The sequence below is a fragment of the Pseudophryne corroboree genome, chromosome 7, assembly GCF_028390025.1.
Source record: "Pseudophryne corroboree isolate aPseCor3 chromosome 7, aPseCor3.hap2, whole genome shotgun sequence".
Classification (NCBI taxonomy): domain Eukaryota; kingdom Metazoa; phylum Chordata; class Amphibia; order Anura; family Myobatrachidae; genus Pseudophryne; species Pseudophryne corroboree.
Window position 1 is genome coordinate 52,834,947 of NC_086450.1, and position 26,336 is coordinate 52,861,282.

The window sequence follows — 26,336 nt, forward strand, 5'->3', positions numbered from 1 at the left end:
GTGCCACCCTCTGCGCCGCTGAGGCCCTCTGCCTGTCAGACTCATCGGCTCCCGCAGACTGGCGGCAATCTCCCACCACCGCCGGGGAGGCAGCTGCGGCTAGCGGCCCCAACGCCTCCACCACTGTGGCCAGAGCCGACGCCAGCGCCCCGGGAGGATCCCGCTTGCCGCAAACCCTTTCAACTTTCCCCGAAGGGCCTCCGGTCCGAGCCTGTGCGCGAACCCGCGCCGGCCGACCGTCAGATGGGACCCGGGGACCCGGCCCCCTCCGACCCGACGGGAAAGCGGGGGCCCCCCGGCTGGGCTACCCACTCTCCCCTTCCTAGAACGCCTCGTCCCCGCCTAGCGGATCAGAAACCTCACCCGATCCCGGGGAGGTCCCTCTGTAACGTGAGGCTGCGCGCACCGCGGCCCTGCGGCCGCTGACCCACTCCCTGTCCCCCCTCCTCCCCCGAAAGCCGCTGTACCCCGACTCCGGAGGAGTGGTAAGGGCAGGCAGGGAAAGCTGCGGTGGAGCTGCGCGCATTCCCCCGCGCACTGCACGGCCCGCGGTGTACTCACGCGCATGCTGTGCGCGCTCCCCCCTACCGCTCGCTGCCGTGGCCCCATCCGCTGGCGCAAATCGCCTCTGCCCAGCGTTGCCTTCCAGCGACAAACGCTGCACCCCCCTGCTGCGCCCCCTCCCCCTGCCGGACTCCGACATCCGTGGAGTCAAAAGCGGGGAAAGAGGTACTGGCGGCGCCGCTGCGCGCACCCGTGCGCGCCCGGCGCCGCCTGATGCGAGCGTGGGCGCGCGCGCACCTACTGTGCGCGTCCCACCTCCTCCCGCCACAGCTCTCCCGGCCTGAGTGTCCTCCAAAGCCGCCGCGCGAGGCTCCCGTACAGGCCCCGCGCGGCGACCGCCCGACCCCCGCTCTGGCCTCTCCCCCCGCCTGGCACTTGCACTCGGCCGCGGCACAGGAGGAGAGATAGGGGCTGGGACTGCATCCACCGAGCGTCGTCCGCGGCGCGCACGCGCGCGCCCGCCCGACACCGCCGCGGACTCTGCTGCCCCGCTGCTGACACTGCCGCTCCGCTGTCCGTCGACCTCAGGGCGGCCTGCAAGGACCTCCGGTCCCCCACGCCGCCCCCGCCCGGCCGGCCCGGCCCGGCCCTCAGCGGCGAGGCCGACCTGGCCCGCAGTGTAACACCCAAGCCCGCGTTCGTGGAGGTCCCGGGGGACGGAGCCCCGTCCCCCAGGCCACCCACCTCACCACCCGGCCCAGCTCGACCGCCTGACCCGCGGTACCTAGCCGGGAGCCGGGTAGAACGCTGAGGGCGGGTGGACATCACAGCAGGAATGAGAAAAGGCAGGGAGGAGGATACACACAACCACGGGGGACAATCTGTGCAAAAACTTTACACTTATGTGGAAACTAATGCCTGCACTGCAGCACTCACCCAAAGCAAATCACCACAGAGAGATCTAAGATGGCCTCACCTTCCCTATATATATATCAAACCCTCCCCTTAAAAAAGGCTGTACTTTCCTTACAGCTAGGTCCACCCCTCACCAGATGTTTAACTCTTTCCTTTCCTATGCAGTCAATTCTCTCTCCTTCTTCACTGAGGTAACGCACAGCACTGCAGCTGTGCGCCATTGCTCCCACACACCTCACATACTCCGGTCACTGTAAGGGTGCAGGGCGCAGTGGGGGGGCGCCCTGGGCAGCATATGGACCTCTTTTGGCAAAAGTACACATATATACAGTTGGGAACTGTATATATGTATGAGCCACCACCAAGAAAATGTATATTTAAGCAGGACAGAAGCCCGCCGTCGAGGGGGCGGGGCTTCTTCCTCAGAACTCACCAGCGCCATGTTTTTTCTCCACAGTACCGCTGAGAGGAAGCTCCCCGGTCTCTCCCCTGCTTATACCACGGTAGAAGAGAGGGTTTTAAAGAAGAGGGGGGGCACATAATTCGGCGCAGATAATAACAGCGCTACTGGGTAAACATTAAATTGCTGTGTTTTTTCCTGGGTCATATAGCGCTGGGGTGTGTGCTGGCATACTCTCTCTCTGTCTCTCCAAAGGGCCTTGTGGGGGAATTGTCTTCAGATGAGCATTCCCTGAGTGTGTGGTGTGTCGGTACGTGTGTGTCGACATGTCTGAGGTAAAAGGCTCTCCTAAGGAGGTGATGGAGCAAGTGTGTGTGTGTGTGTGTGTGTGTGTGTGTGTGGTGTCTCCGTCGTCAACGCCGACACCTGATTGGATATGTGAAATTAAGTGCTGAGGTAAATTTATTGCACAAAAGATTAGAGAACAGACAGGGAATCTACCCATGTCTGTCCCTATGTCGCAGAGACATTCAGAGTCTCACAACGCTCACTATCCAAAATAATAGACACTGATATCGACACAGAGTCTGACTCCAGTGTCGACTACGATAATGCAAAGTTACAGCCAAAATGGCAGGAAAGTATTCAATATATGATTATTGTAATGAAAGATGTTTTGCATATCACTGATGACTCATCTGTCCCTGACACGAGGGTACACATGTTTAAGGGGAAGAAAGCTGAGGTAAATTTCCCTCCTCTCATGAAGAAAAAGAGTGGGAATCTCCAGACAAGAAGCTGCAGCTTCCCACAAGAGAATTCTCAGGGAGTATCCTTTCCCTACTAGGGCCAGGATACGATGGGAATCTTCCCCTAGGGTGGACAAAGCTTGTCACGTTTACCCAAAAGGTAGTGCTGACGTAACAGCTATCCTCAGGGATCCTGCAGATAGCATGAAGTAAAAGTACTTTGAAGTCCATTTACACACATGTTGGTACACTACTCAGACCGGCGATTATTATTTATTTATTTATTAGCAGTTTCTTATATAGCGCAGCATATTCCGTTGCGCTTTACAATTAGAACAACAATTATAGAACAAAACTGGGCAAAGACAGACAGACAGACAGACAGAGGTAGGAAGGCCCTGCTCGCAAGCTTACAATCTATAGGGAAATAGGCATTGATACACAAGGAAGATGCTACCTGTCACATAATGGTTCCCCAGGTTCTTAATGGGTTGTATATGATATGATCACCCAGCTATGTTGGAAGACAAAATGTGAGTTTATGTGGACTGTACAGAGGGGATATAACTTGATAGGGAAGCTGTGAAGGTTATGTGTGTGGGTCTGAAATTTGGTAGGCTTGTCTGAAGAGATGAGTTTTCAGAGAACGTTTAAAGGTTTGGAGACTAGAGGAGAGTCTTATTGTGCGTGGGAGTGCATTCCACAGAGTGGGTGAAGCCCGGGTAAAGTCCTGTAATTTTGAGTGGGAACAGGTAATACATGTGGATGAGAGACGCAGATCTTGTGCAGAGCGGAGAGGTCTGGTAGGGAGATATTTTGAGATGAGTGAGGAGATGTATGATGGTGCAGTTTGGTTAATAGCCTTGTATGTAAGTAAAAGTATTTTATATTTGACACGGTAGAATACCGGTAACCAATGGAGGGACTGACAGAGCGGATCAACAGATGAAGAACGTCTGGCGAGGAAGATCAGCCTCGCAGCTGCATTTAAAATGGATTGAAGTGGTGATAGCCTATGTTTGGGAAGACCAGTAAGGAGACTATTACAATAATCAATGCGGGAGATAATGAGTGCATGGATTAGAGTTTTTGCAGTGTCTTGTGTAAGATAAGGGCGTATTTTGGATATGTTTTTAAGGTGCATGTAACATGATTTAGAGACAGATTGAATGTGTGGAACAAAGGACAGTTCAGAGTCAAGGGTGACACCTAGGCAACGAGCTTGTGGGGTGGGGTGGATAGTTGCATTGTCAACAGTTATAGAGATATCAGGTTGGTAACTACTCTTAGCTGGTGGGAAAATAATTAATTCGGTTTTGGAAATGTTGAGTTTGAGGTGGCGAGATGACATCCAAGATGAAATGGCAGACAGGCATCCTGTGACACGAGCCAATACTGGTGGTGACAAATCTGGGGAGGATAGGTAGATTTGAGTATCATCAGCATACAAATGATACTGAAATCCAAAGGAGCTGATTAGTTTACCAAGAGAGGAGGTATAGATTGAGAAAAGCAGAGGACCTAAGACTGAGCCTTGCGGTACTCCAACTGATAGAGGTAGAGAAGAGGAGGTAGAATCAGAGAAGTGAACACTGAACAAGCGATTAGATAGGTAGGATGAGAACCAAGAAAGGGCTGTGTCCTGAAGACCTAGGGATTGTAGTGTTTGTATGAGAAGAGAGTGGTCAACAGATTGTGTCGGCATAGGTTTATAGCGCTGTAGCAGCGTGGACAGATACCTTATCAGCAGACATTGAGACTCTAGTATGTGTATACATGTGTATGTATATATATATATATATATATAAATATATATATCTATATATATATATAGAAGATGCTGTCTTATATATATTTATATAAAACATGCCCAAAGAGACATTAGTCTACTGGTTTCTAGAGTCAACGCTATGTCGATTTCTGCTAAACATGCAATGGACAGGTGATGCCGACTAAAAGAGGCATATGCAAGGTTTACCTTACAAGGCTGAGAAAATGTGTGGAGAAGGGCTCTCGGACCTGGTCTCCACAGCTATAGCTGGTAATTCTGATCTTTTGACTTATATTCCCGCACAGCCTAAGAAAGCACAACATTATCAAATGCAGTCCTTTCGATCACAAAGCAAGAAAGTCTGAGGTGCGTCCTTTCTTGCCAGAGGCAGGGGCAGAGGAAAGAAGCTGCACAACACAGCTAGTTCCCAGGAACAGAAGTCCTCCCCGGCCTCTAAAAAATCCACCGCATGACGCTGGGGCTCCACAGGCGGAGCTAGGCCTGGTGTGGGCTCGTCTTCGAAATTTCAACCATAATACTCCCAGGTGGATCCCTGGGCAATAAAAATTGTGTCTCAGGGATACAAGCTGGAAGTCGAAGAGATGCCCCCTCACCGATACCTCGAATCGGCCCGACCAGCTTCCCCCCACGAGAGGGAAATAGTGTTAACTGCAATTCACAAATTGTATCTTCAACAGGTGGTGGTCAAGGTTCCCCTCCTTCAACAAGGAAGGGGTTATTATTCGACCATGTTTGTAGTCCCGAAACCGGACGGTTCGGTCAGACCCATATTGAATTTAAAATCCCTGAACATATATCTGAAAAGGTTCAAGTTCAAGATGGAATCGCTTAGAGCGGTCATCGCAAGCCTGGAAGGGGGGGATTTTATGGTGTCTCTGGACATAAAGGATGCATACCTTCATGTCCCCATTTATCCACCTCATCAGGAGTACCTCAGATTTGTGGTACAGGATTGTCATTACCAATTTCAGACGTTGCCGTTTGGTCTCTCCACGGCACCGAGAATATTTACCAAGGTAATGGCGGAAATGATGGTACTCCTAAAGGAAGCAAGGGGTCACAATTATCCCATGCTTGGACGATCTCTTCATAAAGGCGAGATCAAGAGAGCAGTTGCTGATCAGCGTAGCACTTTCTCTGGAAGTGTTACGGCAACACGGCTGGATTCTAAATATTCCAAGGTCGCAGTTGGTTCCTTCGACTAGTCTGCCTTTCCTGGGCATGATTCTAGACACAGACCAGAAAAGGGTTTATCTCCTGATAGAGAAAGCTCAGGAACTCATGACACTGGTCAGGAACCTATTAAAACCAAAACAGGTGTCAGTGCATCACTGCACTCGAGTCCTGGGAAAGATGGTGGCATCATAGAGGCCATTCCCTTAGGCAGGTTCCATGCGAGGACCTTTCAATGGGACTTACTGGACAAGTGGTCCGGATCACATCTTCAGATGCATCGGTTAATCACCCTATCCCCCAGGGCCAGGGTGTCTCTTCTGTGGTGGCTGCAGAGTGATGGGCCGTATACAACGCCCAGCGTCAAGCGGAGAACTTGCTTCGCGACCAACCGGTTCTGATTCAGTCAGACAACATCACCGCAGTGGCTCATGAAAACCGACAAGGCGGCACAAGGAGCAGAGTGGCGATAGCGGAAGCCACCAGAATTCTTCGCTGGGCGGAGAATCACGTAAGCGCACTGTCAGCAGTGTTCATCCCGGGAGTGGACAACTGGGAAGCAGACTTCCACAGCAGACACGACCTCCACCCGGGAGAGTGGGGACTTCATCAGGAAGTCTTCGCACAGATTACAAGTCGGTTAGAACTGCCACAGGTGGACATGATGGCATCCCGCTTCAACAAAAAGCTACAGAGGTATTGCGCCAGGTCAAGAGACCCTCAAGTGATAGCTGTAGACGCCCTGGTGACACAGTGGGTGTTCCAGTCGGTCTATGTATTCCCTCCTCTTCCTCTAATACCCAAGGTGCTGAGGATAATAAGAAAAAGAGGAGTGAGAACAATACTCATTGTTCCAGATTGGCCACAAAGGACTTGGAACCCAGATCTGCAAGAAATGCTCACAGAGGACCCGTGGCCTCTTCCTCTAAGACTGGACTTGTTGCAGCAGGGGCCCTGTCTGTTCCAAGACTTACCGCGGCTGCGTTTGACGGCATGGCGGTTAAACGCCGGATCCTAGAAGAGTAAGGCATTCCGGATGAGGTCATTCCTACGCTGATAAAGGCTAGGAAGGACATGACAGCTCAACATTATCACCATATATGGCGAAAATATGTTGCTTGATGTGAGGCCAGGAATGCCCCTACGGAGGAATTCCAACTGGGCCGGTTCCTTCACTTCCTACAGTCAGGAGGGAATTTGGGCCTAAAATTGGGTTCCATTAAGGTCCAGATTTCGGCCCTATCCATTTTCTTTCAAAAGGAGTTGACTTCTCTACCTGAAGTTCAGACGTTTGTAAAGGGAGTGCTGCATATTCAGCCCCCTTTTGTGCCTCCAGTGGCACCTTGGGATCTTAACGTGGTGTTGAGTTTCTTGAAATCCCACTGGTTTGAACCACTCGAAAAGGTGGAGTTGAAATATCTCACGTGGAAGGTGGTCATGCTATTAGCCATGGCTTCGGCTAGGCGTGTGTCAGAGTTGGCGGCTTTGTCACATAAAAGCCCCTATCTGGTTTTCCATGCGGATAGAGCAGAATTGCGGACCCGTCCGCAATTTCTGCCGAAAGTGGTTTCATCCTTTCATATAAACCAACCTATTGTGGTGCCTGTGGCTACTACTGACTTGGAGGATTCCGAGTTGCTTGATGTGGTCAGGGCTTTGAAGGTTTAAGTAGCCAGAACGGCTAGGGTCAGGAAAACAGAGTCTTTGTTTATCCTGTATGCTTCCAACAAGCTTGGTGCTCCTGCTTCAAAGCAAACTATTGCTCGCTGGATCTGTAACACGATTCAGCAGGCTCATTCTGCGGCTGGATTGCCGCTGCCAAAATCAGTTAAGGCCCATTCCACTAGGAAGGTGGGCTCTTCTTGGGCGGCTGCCCGAGGGGTCTCGGCATTACAGCTTTGCCGAGCGGCTACTTGGTCAGGTTCAAACACTTTTGCAAAGTTCTACAAGTTTGATACCCTGGCTGAGGAGGACCTTGTGTTTGCTCAATCGGTGCTGCAGAGTCATCCGCACTCTCCCGCCCGTTTGGGAGCTTTGGTATAATCCCCATGGTCCTTACGGAGTCCCCAGCATCCACTAGGACGTTAGAGAAAATAAGATTTTACTTACCGGTAAATCTATTTCTCGTAGTCCGTAGTGGATGCTGGGCGCCCGTCCCTTGGGGGTGATTCCGAGTTGTTCGCTTGCAAGCTGCTTTTAGCAGCATTGCACACGCTAAACCGCCGCCTACTGGGAGTGAATCTTAGCTTATCAAAATTGCGAACGAAAGTTTCGCAATATTGCGAAAAGACTTCTCTGTGCAGTTTCTGAGTAGCTCGAGACTTACTCTTCCAGTGCGATCAGTTCAGTGCTTGTCGTTCCTGGTTTGACGTCACAAACACACCCAGCGTTCGCCCAGACACTCCTCCGTTTCTCCAGCCACTCCCGTGTTTTTCCCAGAAACGGTAGCGTTTTAACACACACTCCCATAAAACGGCCAGTTTCCGCCCAGAAACACCCACTTCCTGTCAATCACATTACGATCACCAGAACGAAGAAAAAACCTCGTAATGCCGTGAGTAAGATACCAATCTTGATAGCAAATTTACTTGGCGCAGTCGCAGTGCGAACATTGCGCATGCGCAATAAGCGGAAAATCGCTGCGATGCGAAGAAAATTACAGAGCGAACAACTCGGAATGACCACCCAAGTGCGGACTTCTTCTGCAATGCTTGTATATAGTTATTGCTTCAATAAGGGTTATGTTATGGTTGCATCAGGGTTGGACCTGATGCTCTGTTGTTGTCATACTGTTGACTGGTTGTTATAAACTCATGTTATACGGTGTGATTGGTGTGGCTGGTATGAATCTTGCCCTGGATTACCAAAATCCTTTCCTTGTACTGTCAGCTCTTCTGGGCACAGTTTCTCTAACTGAGGTCTGGAGGAGGGGCATAGAGGGAGGAGCCAGAGCACACCAGAACCTAAATTCTTTCTTAAAGTGCCCATGTCTCCTGCGGAGCCCGTCTATCCCCATGGTCCTTACGGAGTCCCCAGCATCCACTACGGACTACGAGAAATAGATTTACCGGTAAGTAAAATCTTATTTACCCCTTCCCAGGGCCGGATTAAGGGTGGTGGAGGCCCAAGGAAACGTAAATTGTGGGGGTCCCCACGGTCAGAGGCGTAACTAGGGTAGGGTGAGTGGGGCACGTGCCCTGGGCGCCTTGGCAGGCCCAGCAGAGGGGGGCGCCGCCGGCGGCCAGGGCATCATGCCCACTCGCCCCCATCACGCCGCAATGTGAGGGGAGGAGAGCGCAGCGTCTCTACCTCTCCTCAATGTCCTCACCGCCGCTGCGTGTGTCCGGTATCCGGCGGCGTTAGCCAATCAGAGCTTGCAGACCGGCTCCTGATTGGCTGCCGGTCCGCGAGCTCTGATTGGCTAACGAACCGGCGCCACATAGCCGCCGCCGGAGACCTGGAGCGTTGAGGGGCAGTCTCCTCCCCTCACATAGCACAGAGGGAAGGAAGCAGTGAGTGGCCGGGGGGAGGAAGGGGGGGCTGGGGGGGTCTTATATCTGGCACTGTGGGGCATGTAACTGGCACTGTGGGGCAATGTAACTGGCACTGTGGGGCATGTAACTGGCACTGTGGGGCATGTAACTGGCACTGTGGGGCATGTATCTGGCACTGTGGGGCATGTAAATGGCACTGTAGGGCAATGTAACTGGCACTGTGGGGAATGTAACTGGCACTGTGGGGCATGTATCTGGCACTGTGTGGCAATGTAACTGGCACTGTGGGGCAATGTAACTGGCACTGTGGGGCATGTAACTGGCACTGTGGGGCATGTATCTGGCACTGTGGGGCATTGTAACTGGCACTGTGGGGCAATGTTATTGGCACTGTGGGGCAATGTAACTGGCACTGTGCGTCATGTATCTGGCACTGTGGGACATGTAACTGGCACTGTGGGACATGTATCTGGCACTGTGGGGCATTGTAACTGGCACTGTGGAACAATGTAACTGGCACTGTGGGGCAATGTAACTGGCACTGTGCGGCATGTATCTGGCACTGTGGGGCATTGTAACTGGCACTGTGGAACAATGTAACTGGCACTGTGGGGCAATGTAACTGGCACTGTGCGGCATGTATCTGGCACTGTGGGGCATTGTAACTGGCACTGTGGAACAATGTAACTGGCACTGTGGGGCAATGTAACTGGCACTGTGCGGCATGTATCTGGCACTGTGGGACATGTAACTGGCACTGTGGGACATGTATCTGGCACTGTGGGCCATGTAACTGGCACTGCGGGGCATGTAACTGGCACTGTGGGGCATGTATCTGGCACTGTGGGGCATGTAACTGGCACTGTGGGGCATGTAACTGGCACTGTGGGGCATTGTAACTGGCACTGTGGGGCATTGTATCTGGCACTGTGGGGTATTGTATCTGACACTGTGGGGCGCTGTATCTGTCACTGCGGATCTGACACTGTGGGGCATTGTATCTGGCGCTGTGGGGCAATATGTATCTGGCACTGTGGGACGCTGTATCTGTCACTGTGTATCTGGCACTGCGGGGCACTGTGTATCTGGCACTGTGTAAAAAGGGGACTCTGCATGCGTACTGTGCAAAAATTGAATGAAGGTGTGCTGAGAGACGACACAAGGGGTAGGTGATAGTGTGCTGAGGGACGACACAGGGGGTAGGTGATAGTCATGTTGGCACGTCCCATTTTCAGTGGCCACACCCCTTCTGGTGCATGACCACGCCCATTTTTCTATGCGTACTTCTTTTAGTGTGTTTTTTTTTTTTGGGGGGGGGGGGGGGGGCGCCACTCTTCATCTTGCCCTGGGCTCCGAAAACCCTAGTTACACCTCTGTTCTAGGTAACTCCAACTGTATGTAATTGCCCTGTATAAAGTACATATTATGAACACTAATGAGCTTTGAACACTACGCGCCAGCAGTACGTAAGTGTCTGCTACTTGCATCCACGAATGAACCTAAAGGGCCCCATACACTAGAGCAATAATGCCCAATTTCAGCCGATTTCGGGCATTCCGCCCGATATATTGGATGACATTTTTTAGGTGTTTCCGATCTGATCCGCGTTCCCACGAGCATCGGATCGGATCCTCCAGATTGAATGTGCTGCACATTCAATCAGGTCTGGCCTGGGGGCATGGCTGGGATCGCCCAGGATCGCCCAAGATACATCGGATGCAAAAGGGCATCATACGATGTATCTTGGCCGATCCTGCCCCCCTGGAGCCTGCCGGGGGGATCGCCTGCGATCGCCTTCTACATGTGGTCGCTCTAGTGCATGGGTCCCTTAAGAAGCGTGGTTTATGTGTTAAAGCTGCTATAGCAAGCGTCGTGACCCGCCCTGTTGCTGCCTGTAGCCGTACATACACTAAATAACCCCTAGATTTTACCTTTAAGCACTTTCAGTAACTTTTATGTGCTTTACTCTCCTACATCAGCAATTGTAGATGGCCAATAGGTAGTGGATGAGGCAATAGGGAACTAGTGTAGAGTCCCAGAAATCTAAGTGAATTATAATTTGCATGCATAATTTAATCAAATAAAAGAAATCACAGTGATTAAGAGCCGGCCTTAGGCATAGGCAAACTAGGCAAATGCCTAGGGCATTTGGTATGCTTAGGGGCACCAGCAGCTTCTGATGATTAAAATGATATGCGGCATGCCTATATTCTGTGTGTGACTGCGGCTGTATCTGCATACGAAATGTTACGTTGCAGTGTATTCCTGGAAATCACTGTAATGTAGCATTTCATATGCAGATACAGCCGCAGTTGCACACAGAATATAGGCATACTGCATATCATTTTTATCAGCAGAAGCTGCTTGTGTGGATAGGCCACATAGTAATGCAAATAAGAAGCATTTCCAGAAACAAAAGGCGTCCGACGTAAGCAGAGCTGCCAGCTGACTCATGTCTGGCATCTCCTGCAGAACTAGAGGTGGTGCTAGGGGGCACCAGCCAAAATCTTGCCTAGGGCATCATATTGGTTAGGGCCGGCTCTGCAGTGATTAACACATTTTAATTTACTAATTGAATTTCTGGCTTGTATTGCAGCTTTGTATTGCTCCACAGAACACCCAGTGTTTTGGTTACTGATTGGGAATCTTGGATTTCCCAGTTTCTTTGTTGCCTCCTCTTATACAGTAATTCATGCTGTATTTAAAGTGTGGCAAAAATATAGATTTCAAGTGTAATAAAACTAGTATGCTAGATACTGTTGCTTTCTTCATGAGGCCCCCCATCCAAATGAAAAATAAAAAAAATGTAAACTCAGCTACGAAAGAACTTAAATGTTCTGTTTCCAAAGGAGTCTGTTGGACCACCGGTTGGACGGCACTGATCTAGAATCAGTCATTATACCTGACCATACATTCGTAGTACTATTTCCAGACTGTTTGGAAAGGCTGATCCCATTCTGCATGCTAGGTGTTGAGGTTGGCGTGGTTGAATTATCAGCAGTGCTATAATGCTTTGTCATTCCCAATGGTTTTATCTGACTTCACATCACATGAGTTATAACATGTGACTATTACACATTGTTTAATTTGGCCACATGGCATAATGTAATCTTATTACTTTTTTTTTTATGCAATCTCTATTTATTCAGAATAAAGCATTTTACAATAGGTATTGGGGATCAATTAATATATATATTGTCATACCCGTATTATTTATTTTTAGATAAGTCAAAATACATATACAGTATAATAAACATAACTTGAAGGCTGGGGAATAGCAGGGTAAACAATGTACTGTATGGTGGTTTGGTCCTATGACCGAGAAGGGCTTGTGACTTCCACAAGCAGCTAATCTGTATGATTCATTTTCAATCAGAAAACTGTTTTTGATTCCTGGGTATGTTTAGCTGGCCATACACTACCACGACTGGTATGCATGATTACCGTTCAGCGCCTGACCGATAATGGGTTTCACAGCCTGCAAACAGCTAATAAATTGTATGAATCGTTTGGTGTGGTCAACAAACCCGTCTAATCCACTCAACCGTCATTAAACCAACTTCACGCTATGAATGGAGACTAAAGGCCCATATAGACGCAGGGCCGGCTCCAGGCCTACTAGCACCCTGAGCGAGAAAATGTAAAAGTGCCCCCCCCCCCATACGCGCGCCTAAGGCGCGCGCTCCCTGAAAAGTGGGCGTGGCCTCTGGAAAAGTGGGCGTGGTCTCGTAACTTCATATCATCAAACTATAAATATATTTTCACACAATTAGCAGCCTTACACATAGCCACAGTAGTGTTCCTTACACACAATGTCTCCAGTATAGTGCCAGATACACATAATGTGCAGTGCCAGATAGACATGACATGCCCCCCAGCAGTGCCAGCTACACATGACATGCCCCGCAGCAGTGCCAGCTAGACATGACATGCCCCGCATCAGTGCCAGCTACACATGACATGCCCCGCAGCAGTGCCAGCTAGACATGACATGCCCCGCATCAGTGCCAGCTAGACATGACATGCCCCGCAGCAGTGCCAGCTACACATGACATGCCCCCCAGCAGTGCCAGCTACACATGATAGTGTTCACTTTTTAGGGCATGGTGCTGATCACAGGGAGGGCACATTTTTAAGTTAGGAGGGCAAAATTATGTACATACTGCTTGTTGTTCCCATACCTATATGCCAAAGCATGGACAGTGCGCGCCGAAGGCGCGCAGCAAAAATTAAGGGGAGTTACTTTGTGGGGAAGGTACGTGGCCACATAATAGTGGCAATTTGCATTACACCACACAGTAGTGCAGCTAATACACACTGCACCAGGTAGAACCTCCTATACACTTTGCGCCAGGTACAGCACTGAGACACATTGCACCAGGGAGAGCACTGAGACACATTGCCTAGCCACAGACGCCTAGCGGGAACACTACATGACATGCCCCCAGCAGTGCCAGCTACACGTGACATGCTCCCCAGCAGTGCCAGCTACACGTGACATGCCCCCAGCAGTGCCAGCTACACGTGACATGCCCCCCCAGCAGTTCCAGCTACACGTGACATGCCCCCCCAGCAGTGCCAGCTACACGTGACATGCCCCCCCAGCAGTGCCAGCTACATAAATGGCCACACAGTGCCAGATATGCACCCACAGTTCAGATACATAAATGCCCCCAAAGTGCCAGATACATAAATGCCCCCACAGTGCAGATATGCCCCCCACAGTGCCAGATACATAAATGCCCCCACAGTGCCAGATACATAAGTGCCCACACAGTGCCAGATACATAAGTGCCCACACAGTGCCAGATACATAAGTGCCCACAGTGCCAGATATGTCCCCACAGTGCCAGATATAAAAATGCCCACACAGTGTCAGATATCTCCCCACAGTGCCAGATATAAAAATGCCCCCACAGTGCCAGATATGCCCCCACAGGGCCAGATACATAAATGCCCCCAGTGCCAGATACATAAATGCCCCCAGTGCCAGATGCATAAATGCCCCCAGTGCCAGATGCATAAGTGCCCACACAGTGCCAGATACATTATTGCCCCCCACAGTGTCAGATACATTAATGCCCCCCACAGTGCCAGATATGCCCCCGCAGTGCCAGATACATTAATGCCCCCACAGTGCCAGATACATTAATGCCCCCCACAGTGCCAGATACATTAATGCCCCCCACAGTGCCAGATACATTAATGCCCCACAGTGCCAGATACATAAGTGCCCACACAGTGCCAGATACATAAGTGCCCCCACAGTGCCAGATAAATAAGTGCCCACAGTGCCAGATATGTCCCCACAGTGCCAGATATAAAAATGCCCACACAGTGCCAGATATGTCCCCACAGTGCCAGATATAAAAATCCCCCCACAGTGCCAGATATGCCCCCACAGGGCCAGATACATAAATGCCCCCAGTGCCAGATGCATAAATGCCCCCAGTGCCAGATGCATAAGTGCCCCCAGTGCCAGATGCATAAGTGCCCACACAGTGCCAGATACATTATTGCCCCCCACAGTGTCAGATACATTAATGCCCCCCACAGTGCCAGATATGCCCCTGCAGTGCCAGATACATTAATGCCCCCCACAGTGCCTGATACATTAATGCCCCCACAGTGCCAGATACATTAATGCCCCCCACAGTGCCAGATACATTAATGCCCCCCACAGTGCCAGATACATTATTGCCCCCATGCCAGATATGCCCCCAGTGCCAGATATGCCCCCACAGTGCCAGATACATTAATGCCCCCAGTGCCAGATATGCCCCCACAGTGATAGATACATTAATGCCCCCAGTGCCAGATATGCCCCCACAGTGCCAGATACATTAATGCCCCCAGTGCCAGATTTTCCCCCACAGTGCCAGATACATTAATGCCCCCACAGTGCAGATATGCCCCCACAGTGCCAGATACATAAATGCCCCCACAGTGCAAGATACATAAACGCCCCCAGTGCCATATAAATAAATGCCTCCAGTGCCAGATATGCTCCTACAGTGCCAGATAAATAAATGCCCCCACAGCGCCTGATAAATAAATGCCCCCACAGTGCCTGATAAATAAATGCCCGCACAGTGCTAGATAAATGAATGCCCCCACAGTGCAGATATGACCCCACAGTGCAGCCCCCACATAATGCCATCCATAAATGCCCCCAATACCTGCTGCGCTGGGAGGGGGAGGAGTGCTGCTGTCTGAGGGAGCAGGGCGCAGGGCCGCGGGCGGTGTGGCGGCGGTGCGGGTGGTGTGCGCTATGTGCGCTGCGCTGGCGTCTGACGTCAGATGCCAGCGCCGCACAGCGCGTAAGCACACAATAGTTTAAGGCCGGGCAGCGCAGCACAGGGCCGGCTCCAGGAACGAAAATGGCGGCGCCAGCGCGCGGCACCCATTAAGGGTGGCGCCCCGCGCGGCCGCTCAATTCGAACGTGCGAACTGCCCAGCACACATCTCTCCCGCCGCTCAGCACAGCGCGATGTGTGCTGAGCGTGCGGGGGGAGACGGGGGGGGGGCTCACTTCACCCAGCGGGTGAAGTGAGCGACCCGCTAGATTGGCCTGCATGCAGGCCAATCTAGCAGCAGCGATAGTGATGCGCGGGGCTGTGCATCATTATTGCTGTAGGGAGTATACACGGAGCGATAATGCTGAAATTCTAAGCAATCTAGCCAGATTGCTTAGAATATCGCTCCGTGAGTAACCCCTTAAGATATGTCCATACGTACCAGTTTCTATTTCAACGGCATAGACCCCAAAAGGGGCTTATAGGGAGGTGACAAAGCTTTACCTGAAATTGGATGTACCAACTTAGCCAGCCAATCAGGAGCTTTCTTTTATCTGTCCAAGATGACTAAAGAGATTTTAAATGCTTTAATTATCTATGAATTTGCACCCTGAATGAAAGAAATTAGAACAGGTGTCAGTAACAAGACAGGTTGCAAAATTTCTGGCTCCCCCCATAGGCAAAGCTTCATCCTACTGCCCCTGCTGCCCATGCATAATAGTGTTTTCTTTTTTTTTATCTTTATACAGTTGGAACGTCATTTGTTATTGCATGGATACATCTCTTCGTTGATGATTTTTTGGAACCGGAATTGAAGTAGTATGATCCAAAATACTTTATTTGGTAAATTATTTGAGCCCTTAAGACTCTCACACTTCCTCACTTCCTTTGTTCCTCCACCCAATAACAACCGTCGCCCCACTTTGTTTTACATTGTTCTCATTCAGATGTATTAAACATAATTGTGGGATATCGCCTGAAAATACCTGGTTTCGGGGGCTACCGTCAAACATTAAGGATCCCCATGACATACAGTTTGTACTGAGCTATCTTCTGCAATCCCCTGATTTTGACCGAAAAATTACAGATTTACCAAGCTGTTTAATGCTGTTAAATCTGAGGGACTAATTCAGATCTGATCGCTGTTGTGCGAATTCGCAAGGCGGACGATTATCGCATGCGTACGGATCGTAGTGCACATGCGCGAGGCCAAACTGCTAAAAAATCCAGCAATCTTTTTGATTGCTAGGCATACACAACTTGATTGACAGGAAGCGGGTGTTTGGGGGTGGTAACTGGACGTTTTCTGGGAGTGTCAGGAAAAACGCAGGTGTTCCCAAGCGTTTTTAGGGAGGCTGTGTGGCGTCAGCTCCGGCCCCGATCAGCCTGATTCAATTGCACTGTAGGAGTAGATCTTGGGCTACGCACAGACTGGAAAAATCATTAGATGGTGAGTGAGTTGTGAATGGATTTGCAGCTGACCGGCCTTCACAGAGATTTTTGCAAGGCGTACGCAATCTTGCCCGGGGCAGGATTTCACTTTGTCTGGGTGTCTGGGAGGCGACTATCTGATTGCAAACCTCTGCAAATTTGCAGAGGAGCGAACAGGTCTAAATTAGGCCCTGATTCCCTGAGGCATTAGTATTAGTCAATAATTTGACAATGGTTCTCTTTCATATTTTATTGTAGATTTTTATTTTCTGAAAATGTAATCTATATATATAAAATGCAAAAAAGGAGATTGACTCACTGATTGACTTATCACTAAGGGGGTCATTTGTACAGGATCGCTCGCTGCAGTTTATCGCAGCACAGCGATCGGGTCGGAACTGCGCATGCCAGCCGTCATTGCCTAGCGATCGCCTCTGAGGCAGAGGCGGTCACTGGGCGGGAGGGGGCTGGATGGCGGCGTTAAGCCGCCGTTTAGGGGGCGCAGTCCGGCCAACGCAGGACCATTGGGGGGGACGGGGCACGGCGGCTGCGTGACTTCACACGCAGCCGCTGCGATCCGGGGCAGCGAAGAGGTTCTCCCGGCCAGCCGTAGCACCTGCGCTGACTGGGAGTAACTCCTGAGATGCAAAAGCATTGCAGCTGTGTGATGCTTTTGAATTTCTGCGGGGGAGGGGGGGTGGCACTGACATGCGGGGCAGACTAGCCCTGTGCTGGGCGTACCCCGCATGTCTGAGTGCCTGATCATAGCTGTGCTAAATTTAGCACAGCTACGATCAACTCGGAATGACCCCCAAAATCTCTTAAACCACAAGGCCTACAATCTTGAAACTTGGCAGGTAGCTTCTCCTTAGGTCCCAGGTACTTGCTAAGAACTGGTTTTACAAATGTCACTGTCCATCCATGGAAATCGCAAAAAATGTATGTCTGTCTGTATGTATATGACTATGTATGTTCCAGCATATCTCCGGAATGCCTGGAGAAATTTACACCAAACTTGGTACACATATGACTTACAATCTGGGAACAAACACTGTGGGGGTAAGACACCCCTAGGGGGTGGGACAGCAGCACAGAGTATTTCAGGAGACAGCATAAATCCAGAATGCCAAGACCAATTTACACCAAACTTGCTACACATATGACTTACAATCTGGGAACAAACACTGTGGGGGTGTCACAACTGAGGGCTGATGTCGGTGGCTGGAAGCCTCAGTTGTATGGGCTAACGGGTATCTGAATTTAGGAGGTAAGAGAGGACTCCTAGACATGTGCTGAGACAGTAGTACCAAATGCCCAAAGGCGTGATCACGACAACAGGAGATGTCTTTGAGGGTTTTTATTTAAATCATAAAAGTCAAAGAATGTGCAACCAAACAATAAATGTCACAAGTGAGTCTCTGAGTCACGACTGGTTAAGACCAGTAATCCGGAGAATAAATGGGAGTGTTTTATGATACTTGGGAACACAGGTGAAACATAAAGTGATGCTGGGGGTCGAAGATAAAGCTTTGAGTGATGCTGGGGATCGCAGGTAAGACTTTGAGTGATGCTGGGGATCGCAGGTAAGGCTTTGAGTGATGCTACTCCACTGTTATGGTGAGTACTGGCAGTAGTGAAGACAGAGGACTGCTAGAGAGTGGCTGCTGGAAGCCGGAGTCATACACTTTGCTAGCGCTGGGTGCGGGAACAGGGAAGGCAGGTTGCACCACAGAGCATCAGCACAGGAGAACTGGAGCTGCACCGTAGAGAGTAACCACAAGAAAGTCAGGCTATACTGCAGGGAGGGTTCACAGGAGAGTCCTTAGTGAAGCTACATACTGGAACGCTGGAGAGACAATGGAAGCACTGACCACCTTCTGGGTGCCGAGACAGGATATTTATACCTGCTGGATAGCAGGGATTGGCTGACAATTATGCTCAGGTTCCGGCAGCACTGTGGATAGGGGAGGAGAGTATCATGTGATTCAATCCAAAATGGCTGCGCCCATTGACGGAGATTGAAGGGGAAAGAAGCACTCAGAAACCATGTGTCAAACGGTAATGGCGGCGGAGGCCGCAGCAGCAGAAACTCCACGCGCCCAGACGCGCACAGCGGCCACAGGGATGGCGGCGGCCACCGCGGAACACAGAGAACGCACATCCAGTGGAAGACCACATGCGCGGCAGTGACGGCCGCAACAGGGATGAGAGTGCCACACCACCGTAAGTGTTTACAATAAGGAGGCCGCTGAACCAGTGCTGCAGGCAACACCCATGAAATGTAACCCAAGACATAGTTATAGCCCGGCCCTGGCTCGCTGAGCCAACCTCAGGAGACACCTAACAGGCAGGAAACGGCGTCCAGTTACCCGGATCGTGACATGGGGTAAGACTCCCCTAGCACCCCTAGGGGTGAGGCAGCAGCACAGAATATTTCAGCAGACAGCAGAACTCTGGAATGCCTGGAGCAATTTACACCAAACTTGGTACACATATGACTTACAATCTGGGAACAAACACTGTGGGGGTAACACACCCCTAGCACCCCTAGCGGTGGGCCAGAAGCACAGACTATATCAGGACATGCATGATATGTCAGTGATGACAGGGCTGCATGTGACAGTGGCAGTGATATCTCCATTATATTAGAAAAGTACAGAGTAAACTGAGTGACTTAGTTATGTGGGGAGGATTGGGGACGGGGAGCAGCTGTTAGGGAGTACAGTGCAGGGTTTACCACCAGTGAGTTAGTTTAATCCTTTGTTTCTCTGCCGGAAAAAAAAACGCTCCACCATATCTGTGCTCAGTGTGCTGCACTGCTGCATGATATATCTGTGCTGAGTGCACTGCTCACACTGCCTAATTGTGAGGACTGGGGAGCAGTTATAGCAGGAGTACAGTGCACAGTTTTGCTGACAGTGACCACCAGTCCAGTATACGTTTGTCTGCCTGAAAAACACTCCTGTGGTGTTTTTTTTTTTCCTTCATACTAGTTTAGCAGTCTGCTGACAGTGTCCACCAGGTCCGTTATATACAGTATATTATATATATAAGCAGTACGGTAGGCCACGGCTGTACCTACCTCTGTGTCGGACTCGTCAGTGCACTCGTCGTCCATAAGTAATATAATACTATACTTACTATCCATCCATCTACATTATTGTATACCTACCTGTGGTGTTTTTTTTTTTCTTCATACTAGTTTAGCAGTCTGCTGACAGTGTCCACCAGGTCCGTTATATACAGTATATTATATATATAAGCAGTACGGTAGGCCACGGCTGTACCTACCTCTGTGTCGTCAGTGCACTCGTCGTCCATAAGTAATATAATACTATACTTACTATCCATCCATCTACATTGTATTGTATACCTACCTGTGGTGGTTTTTTTTTACTTCATACTAGTTTAGCAGTCTGCTGACAGTGTCCACCAGGTCCGTTATATACAGTATATTATATATATATAAGCAGTACGGTAAGCCACGGCTGTACCTACCTCTGTGTCGTCAGTGCACTCGTCGTCCATAAGTAATATAATACTATACTTACTATCCATCCATCTACATTATATTATATAACTACCTGTGGTGGTTTTTTTTCCCCTTCATACTAGTTTAGCAGTCTGCTGACAGTGTCCACCAGGTCCGTTATATACAGTATATTATATATATAAGCAGTACGGTAGGCCACGGCTGTACCTACCTCTGTGTCGTCAGTGCACTCGTCGTCCATAAGTAATATAATACTATACTTACTATCCATCCATCTACATTGTATTGTACACCTACCTGTGGTGTTTTTTTTTTCTTCATACTAGTTTAGCAGTCTGCTGACAGTGTCCACCAGGTCCGTTATATACAGTATATTATATATATAAGCAGTACGGTAGGCCACGGCTGTACCTACCTCTGTGTCATCAGTGCACTCGTCGTCCATAAGTAATATAATACTATACTTACTATCCATCCATCTACATTGTATTGTATACCTACCTGTGGTGTTTTTTTTTTCTTCATACTAGTTTAGCAGTCTGCTGACAGTGTCCACCAGGTCCGTTATATACAGTATATTATATATATAAGCAGTACGGTAGGCCACGGCTGTACCTACCTCTGTGTCGTCAGTGCACTCGTCGTCCATAAGTAATATAATACTATACTTAATATCCATCCATCTACATTGTATTGTATACCTACCTGTGGTGGTTTTTTTCTTCTTCATACTAGTTTAGCAGTCTGCTGACAGTGTCCACCAGGACCGTTATATACAGTATATTATATATATAAGCAGTACGGTAGGCCACGGCTGTACCTACCTCTGTGTCGTCAGTGCACTCGTCGTCCATAAGTAATATAATACTATACTTACTATCCATCCATCTACATTGTATTGTATACCTACCTGTGGTGTTTTTTTTTTTTCTTCATACTAGTTTAGCAGTCTGCTGACAGTGTCCACCAGGTCCGTTATATACAGTATATTATATATATAAGCAGTACGGTAGGCCACGGCTGTACCTACCTCTGTGTCGTCAGTGCACTCGTCCTCCATAAGTAATATAATACTATACTTACTATTCATCCATCTACATTGTATTGTATACCTACCTGTGGTGGTTTTTTTTTTCTTCATACTAGTTTAGCAGTCTGCTGACAGTGTCCACCAGGTCCGTTATATACAGTTTATTATATATATAAGCAGTACGGTAGGCCACGGCTGTACCTACCTCTGTGTCGTCAGTGCACTCGTCGTCCATAAGTAATATAATACTATACTTACTATCCATCCATCTACATTGTATTGTATACCTACCTGTGGTGGTTTTTTTTTTCTTCATACTAGTTTAGCAGTCTGCTGACAGTGTCCACCAGGTCCGTTATATACAGTATATTATATATATATAAGCAGTACGGTAGGCCACGGCTGTACCTACCTCTGTGTCGTCAGTGCACTCGTCCTCCATAAGTAATATAATACTATACTATCCATCCATCTACATTGTATACCTGTGGTGGCTTTTAGTTGTGCGCATTAAAATATGGAGAACAAAAATGTGGAGGTTAAAAAAATAGGGAAAGATCAAGATCCACTTCCACTTCCATCAACGTCGTCTGCCAAGGCCGATGCCCAATGTCATAGTACAGAGCATGTAAAATCCAAAACACAAAAGATCAGTAAAAAAATGACCCAAAAATAAAAATTAAAAGCGTCTGAGGAGAAGCGTAAACTTGCCAATATGCCATTTACGACACGGAGTGGCAAGGAACGGCTGAGGCCCTGGCCTATGTTCATGGCTAGTGGTTCAGCTTCACATGAGGATGGAAGCACTCATCCTCTCGCTAGAAAAAAGAAAAGACTTGCGGCCAAAGCACAGCAAAGAACTGTGCGTTCTTCGAAATCTCAAATCCCAAAGGAGAGTCCAATTGTGTCGGTTGCGATGCCTGACCTTCCCAACACTGGACGGGAAGAGCTTGCGCCTTCCACCATTTGCACGCCCCCTGCAAGTGCTGGAAGGAGCACCCGCAGTCCAGTTCCTGATAGTCAAATTGAAGATGTCACTGTTGAAGTACACCAGGATGAGGATATGGGTGTTGCTGGCGCTGGGGAGGAAATTGACAAGGAGGATTCTGATGGTGAGGTGGTTTGTTTAAGTCAGGCACCCGGGGAGACACCTATTGTCCGTGGGAGGAATATGGCCATTGACATGCCTGGTCAAAATACAAAAAAAATCAGCTCTTCAGTGTGGAATTATTTCAACAGAAATGCGGACAACTGGTGTCAAGCCGTGTGTTGCCTTTGTCAAGCTGTAATAAGTAGGGGTAAGGACGTTAACCACCTCGGAACATCCTCCCTTATACGTCACCTGCAGCGCATTCATAATAAGTCAGTGACAAGTTCAAAAACTTTGGGCGACAGCGGAAGCAGTCCACTGACCAGTAAATCCCTTCCTCTTGTAACCAAGCTTGCGCAAACCACACCACCAACTCCCTGTCAATTTCCTCCTTACCCAGGAAAGCCAATAGTCCTGCAGGCCATGTCACTGGCAAGTCTGACAAGTCCTCTCCTGCCTGGGATTCCTCCGATGCATCCTTGAGTGTAACGCCTACTGCTGCTGGCGCTGCTGTTGTTGCTGCTGGGAGTCGATCGGCATCCCAGAGGGGAAGTCAGAAGACCACTTGTACTACTTCCAGTAAGCAATTGACTGTCCAACAGTCCTTTGCGAGGAAGATGAAATATCACAGCAGTCATCCTGTTGCAAAGCGGATAACTGAGGCCAACTATGTTGGTATTAGACGTGCGTCCAGTATCCGCCGTTAGTTCACAGGGAACTAGACAATTGCTTGAGGTAGTGTGCCCCCGTTACCAAATACCATCTAGGTTCCACTTCTCTAGGCAGGCGATACCGAGAATGTACACGGACGTCAGAAAAAGACTCACCAGTGTCCTAAAAAAGGCAGTTGTACCCAATGTCCACTTAACCACGGACATGTGGACAAGTGGAGCAGGGCAGACTCAGGACTACATGACTGTGACAGCCCACTGGGTAGATGTATTGCCTCCTGCTGCAAGAACAGCAGCAGCGGCACCAGTAGCAGCATCTCGCAAACGCCAACTCGTTCCTAGGCAGGCTACGCTTTGTATCACCGCTTTCCAGAATACGCACACAGCTGAAAACCTCTTACGGCAACTGAGGAAGATCATCGCAGAATGGCTTACCCCAATTGGACTCTCCTGGGGATTTGTGGCATCGGACAACACCAGCAATATTGTGCGTGCATTACATCTGGGCAAATTCCAGCACGTCCCATGTTTTGCACATACCTTGAATTTGGTGGTGCAGAATTATTTAAAAAACGACAGGGGCGTGCAAGAGATGCTGTCGGTGGCCAGAAGAATTGCGGGCCACTTTCGGTGTACAGGCACCGCGTACAGAAGACTGGAGCACCACCAAAAACACCTGAACCTGCCCTGATATCATCTGAAGCAAGAGGTGGTAACGAGGTGGAATTCAACCCTCTATATGCTTCAGAGGATGGAGGAGCAGCAAAAGGCCATTCATGCCTATACATCTGGCCACGATATAGGCAAAGGAGGTGGAATGCACCTGTCTCAAGCGCAGTGGAGAATGATTTCAACGTTGTGCAAGGTTCTGCAACCTTTTGAACTTGCCACACGTGAAGTCAGTTCAGACACTGCCAGCCTGAGTCAGGTCATTCCCCTCATCAGGCTTTTGCAGAAGAAGCTGGAGGCATTGAAGGAGGAGCTAAAACAGAGCGATTCCGCTAGGCATGTGGGACTTGTGGATGGAGCCCTTCATTCGCTTAACCAGGATTCACGGGTGGTCAATCTGTTGAAATCAGAGCACTACATTTTGGCCACCGTGCTCGATCCTAGATTTAAAACCTACGTTGGATCTCTCTTTCCGGCAGACACAAGTCTGCAGAGCTTCAAAGTAGAGATGAGCGGGTTCGGTTCCTCGGAATCCGAACCCGCCCGAACTTCAGTTTTTTTTACACGGGGCCGAGCGACTCGGATCTTCCCGCCTTGCTCGGTTAACCCGAGCGCGCCCGAACGTCATCATCCCGCTGTCGGATTCTCGCGAGGCTCGGATTCTATCGCGAGACTCGGATTCTATATAAGGAGCCGCGCGTCACCGCCATTTTCACACGTGCATTGAGATTCATAGGGAGAGGACGTGGCTGGCGTCCTCTCCGTTTATAGAGAAGAGAGTGAGACAGTAGAGAGAGACACAGTAGTAATTTTGGGGAGCATTAGGAGGAGTACTAGTAGTTACTTGCTGAAGTGATAGATAGTGTGACTGTATTATCTGACTTGTGGGGGAGACACTGACAGTGGGGAGCAGTTAGAGTCTGAGAGCAGGACTCAGGAGTACATATAACGTACAGTGCACACTTTTTCTGCCAGAGTGCCACACTGCCATTGTGACCACACTGACCACCAGTATAATATATATTGTGATTGTCTGCTTAGGAGTACTACTTGCAAGTTGCTGATAGTGTGACCAGTGACCTGACCACCAGTTTAATAATCACCACCAGTGAGTTTAATATATATATATATATATATATATATATAATTGTATATAATATATATATATATAATATTGTATACCACCTACCCGTGGTTTTTTTTCTTTTCTTTCTTCTTTATACATACTACTATAGTAGCTTACTGTAGCAGTCTGCGGTGCTGCTGAGCTGACAGTGTCCAGCAGGTCCGTCATCAGTCATTACATAATAAATATATATACCTGTCCGGCTGCAGTACTAGTGATATTATATATATATATATTGATTTCATCTCATTATCATCCAGTCTATATTAGCAGCAGACACAGTACGGTAGTCCACGGCTGTAGCTACCTCTGTGTCGGCAGTCGCTCGTCCATCCATAATTGTATACCACCTACCCGTGGTTTTTTTCTTTTCTTTCTTCTTTATACATACTACTATAGTAGCTTACTGTAGCAGTCTGCGGTGCTGCTGAGCTGACACTGTCCAGCAGGTCCGTCATCAGTCATTACATAATAAATATATCTACCTGTCCGGCTGCAGTACTAGTGATATTATATATATATATATATTGATTTCATCTCATTATCATCCAGTCTATATTAGCAGCAGACACAGTACGGTAGTCCACGGCTGTAGCTACCTCTGTGTCGGCAGTCGCTCGTCCATCCATAATTGTATACCACCTACCCGTGGTTTTTTCTTTTTCTTTCTTCTTTATACATACTACTATAGTAGCTTACTGTAGCAGTCTGCGGTGCTGCTGAGCTGACAGTGTCCAGCAGGTCCGTCATCAGTCATTACATAATAAATATATCTACCTGTCCGGCTGCAGTACTAGTGTGATATAATATATATTGATTTCATCTCATTATCATCCAGTCTATATTAGCAGCAGACACAGTACGGTAGTCCACGGCTGTAGCTACCTCTGTGTCTTTTAGTTGTGCCTATTAAAATATGGAGAACAAAAATGTTGAGGTTCCAAAATTAGGGAAAGATCAAGATCCACTTCCACCTCGTGCTGAAGCTGCTGCCACTAGTCATGGCCGAGACGATGAAATGCCAGCAACGTCGTCTGCCAAGGCCGATGCCCAATGTCATAGTACAGAGCATGTAAAATCCAAAACACCAAATATCAGTAAAAAAAGGACTCCAAAATCTAAAATAAAATTGTCGTCGGAGAAGCGTAAACTTGCCAATATGCCATTTACCACACAGAGTGGCAAGGAACGGCTGAGGCCCTGGCCTATGTTCATGGCTAGTGGTTCAGCTTCACATGAGGATGGAAGCACTCAGCCTCTCGCTAGAAAACTGAAAAGACTCAAGCTGGCAAAAGCACCGCAAAGAACTGTGCGTTCTTCGAAATCCCAAATCCACAAGGAGAGTCCAATTGTGTCGGTTGCGATGCCTGACCTTCCCAACACTGGACGTGAAGAGCATGCGCCTTCCACCATTTGCACGCCCCCTGCAAGTGCTGGAAGGAGCACCCGCAGTCCAGTTCCTGATAGTCAGATTGAAGATGTCAGTGTTGAAGTACACCAGGA

General features: G+C 49.1%; 1 long non-coding RNA gene across 2 annotated transcripts in view; it reads left to right on the forward strand.

Annotated features, from left to right (window-relative positions):
* The window catches only part of LOC134943356 (uncharacterized), a 64,537-nt gene that overhangs the window by 30,546 nt on the left and 7,655 nt on the right, over positions 1–26,336 (forward strand). The window contains exon 5 of one of the 2 annotated variants that reach the window (XR_010181493.1): positions 16,073–16,238. The exons of the other annotated variant lie outside the window; for it this stretch is intronic. This is a non-coding gene — a long non-coding RNA (uncharacterized LOC134943356). Of the gene's footprint in view, positions 1–16,072; positions 16,239–26,336 lie in introns of those variants that run through there. 2 annotated transcript variants of the gene reach the window in all.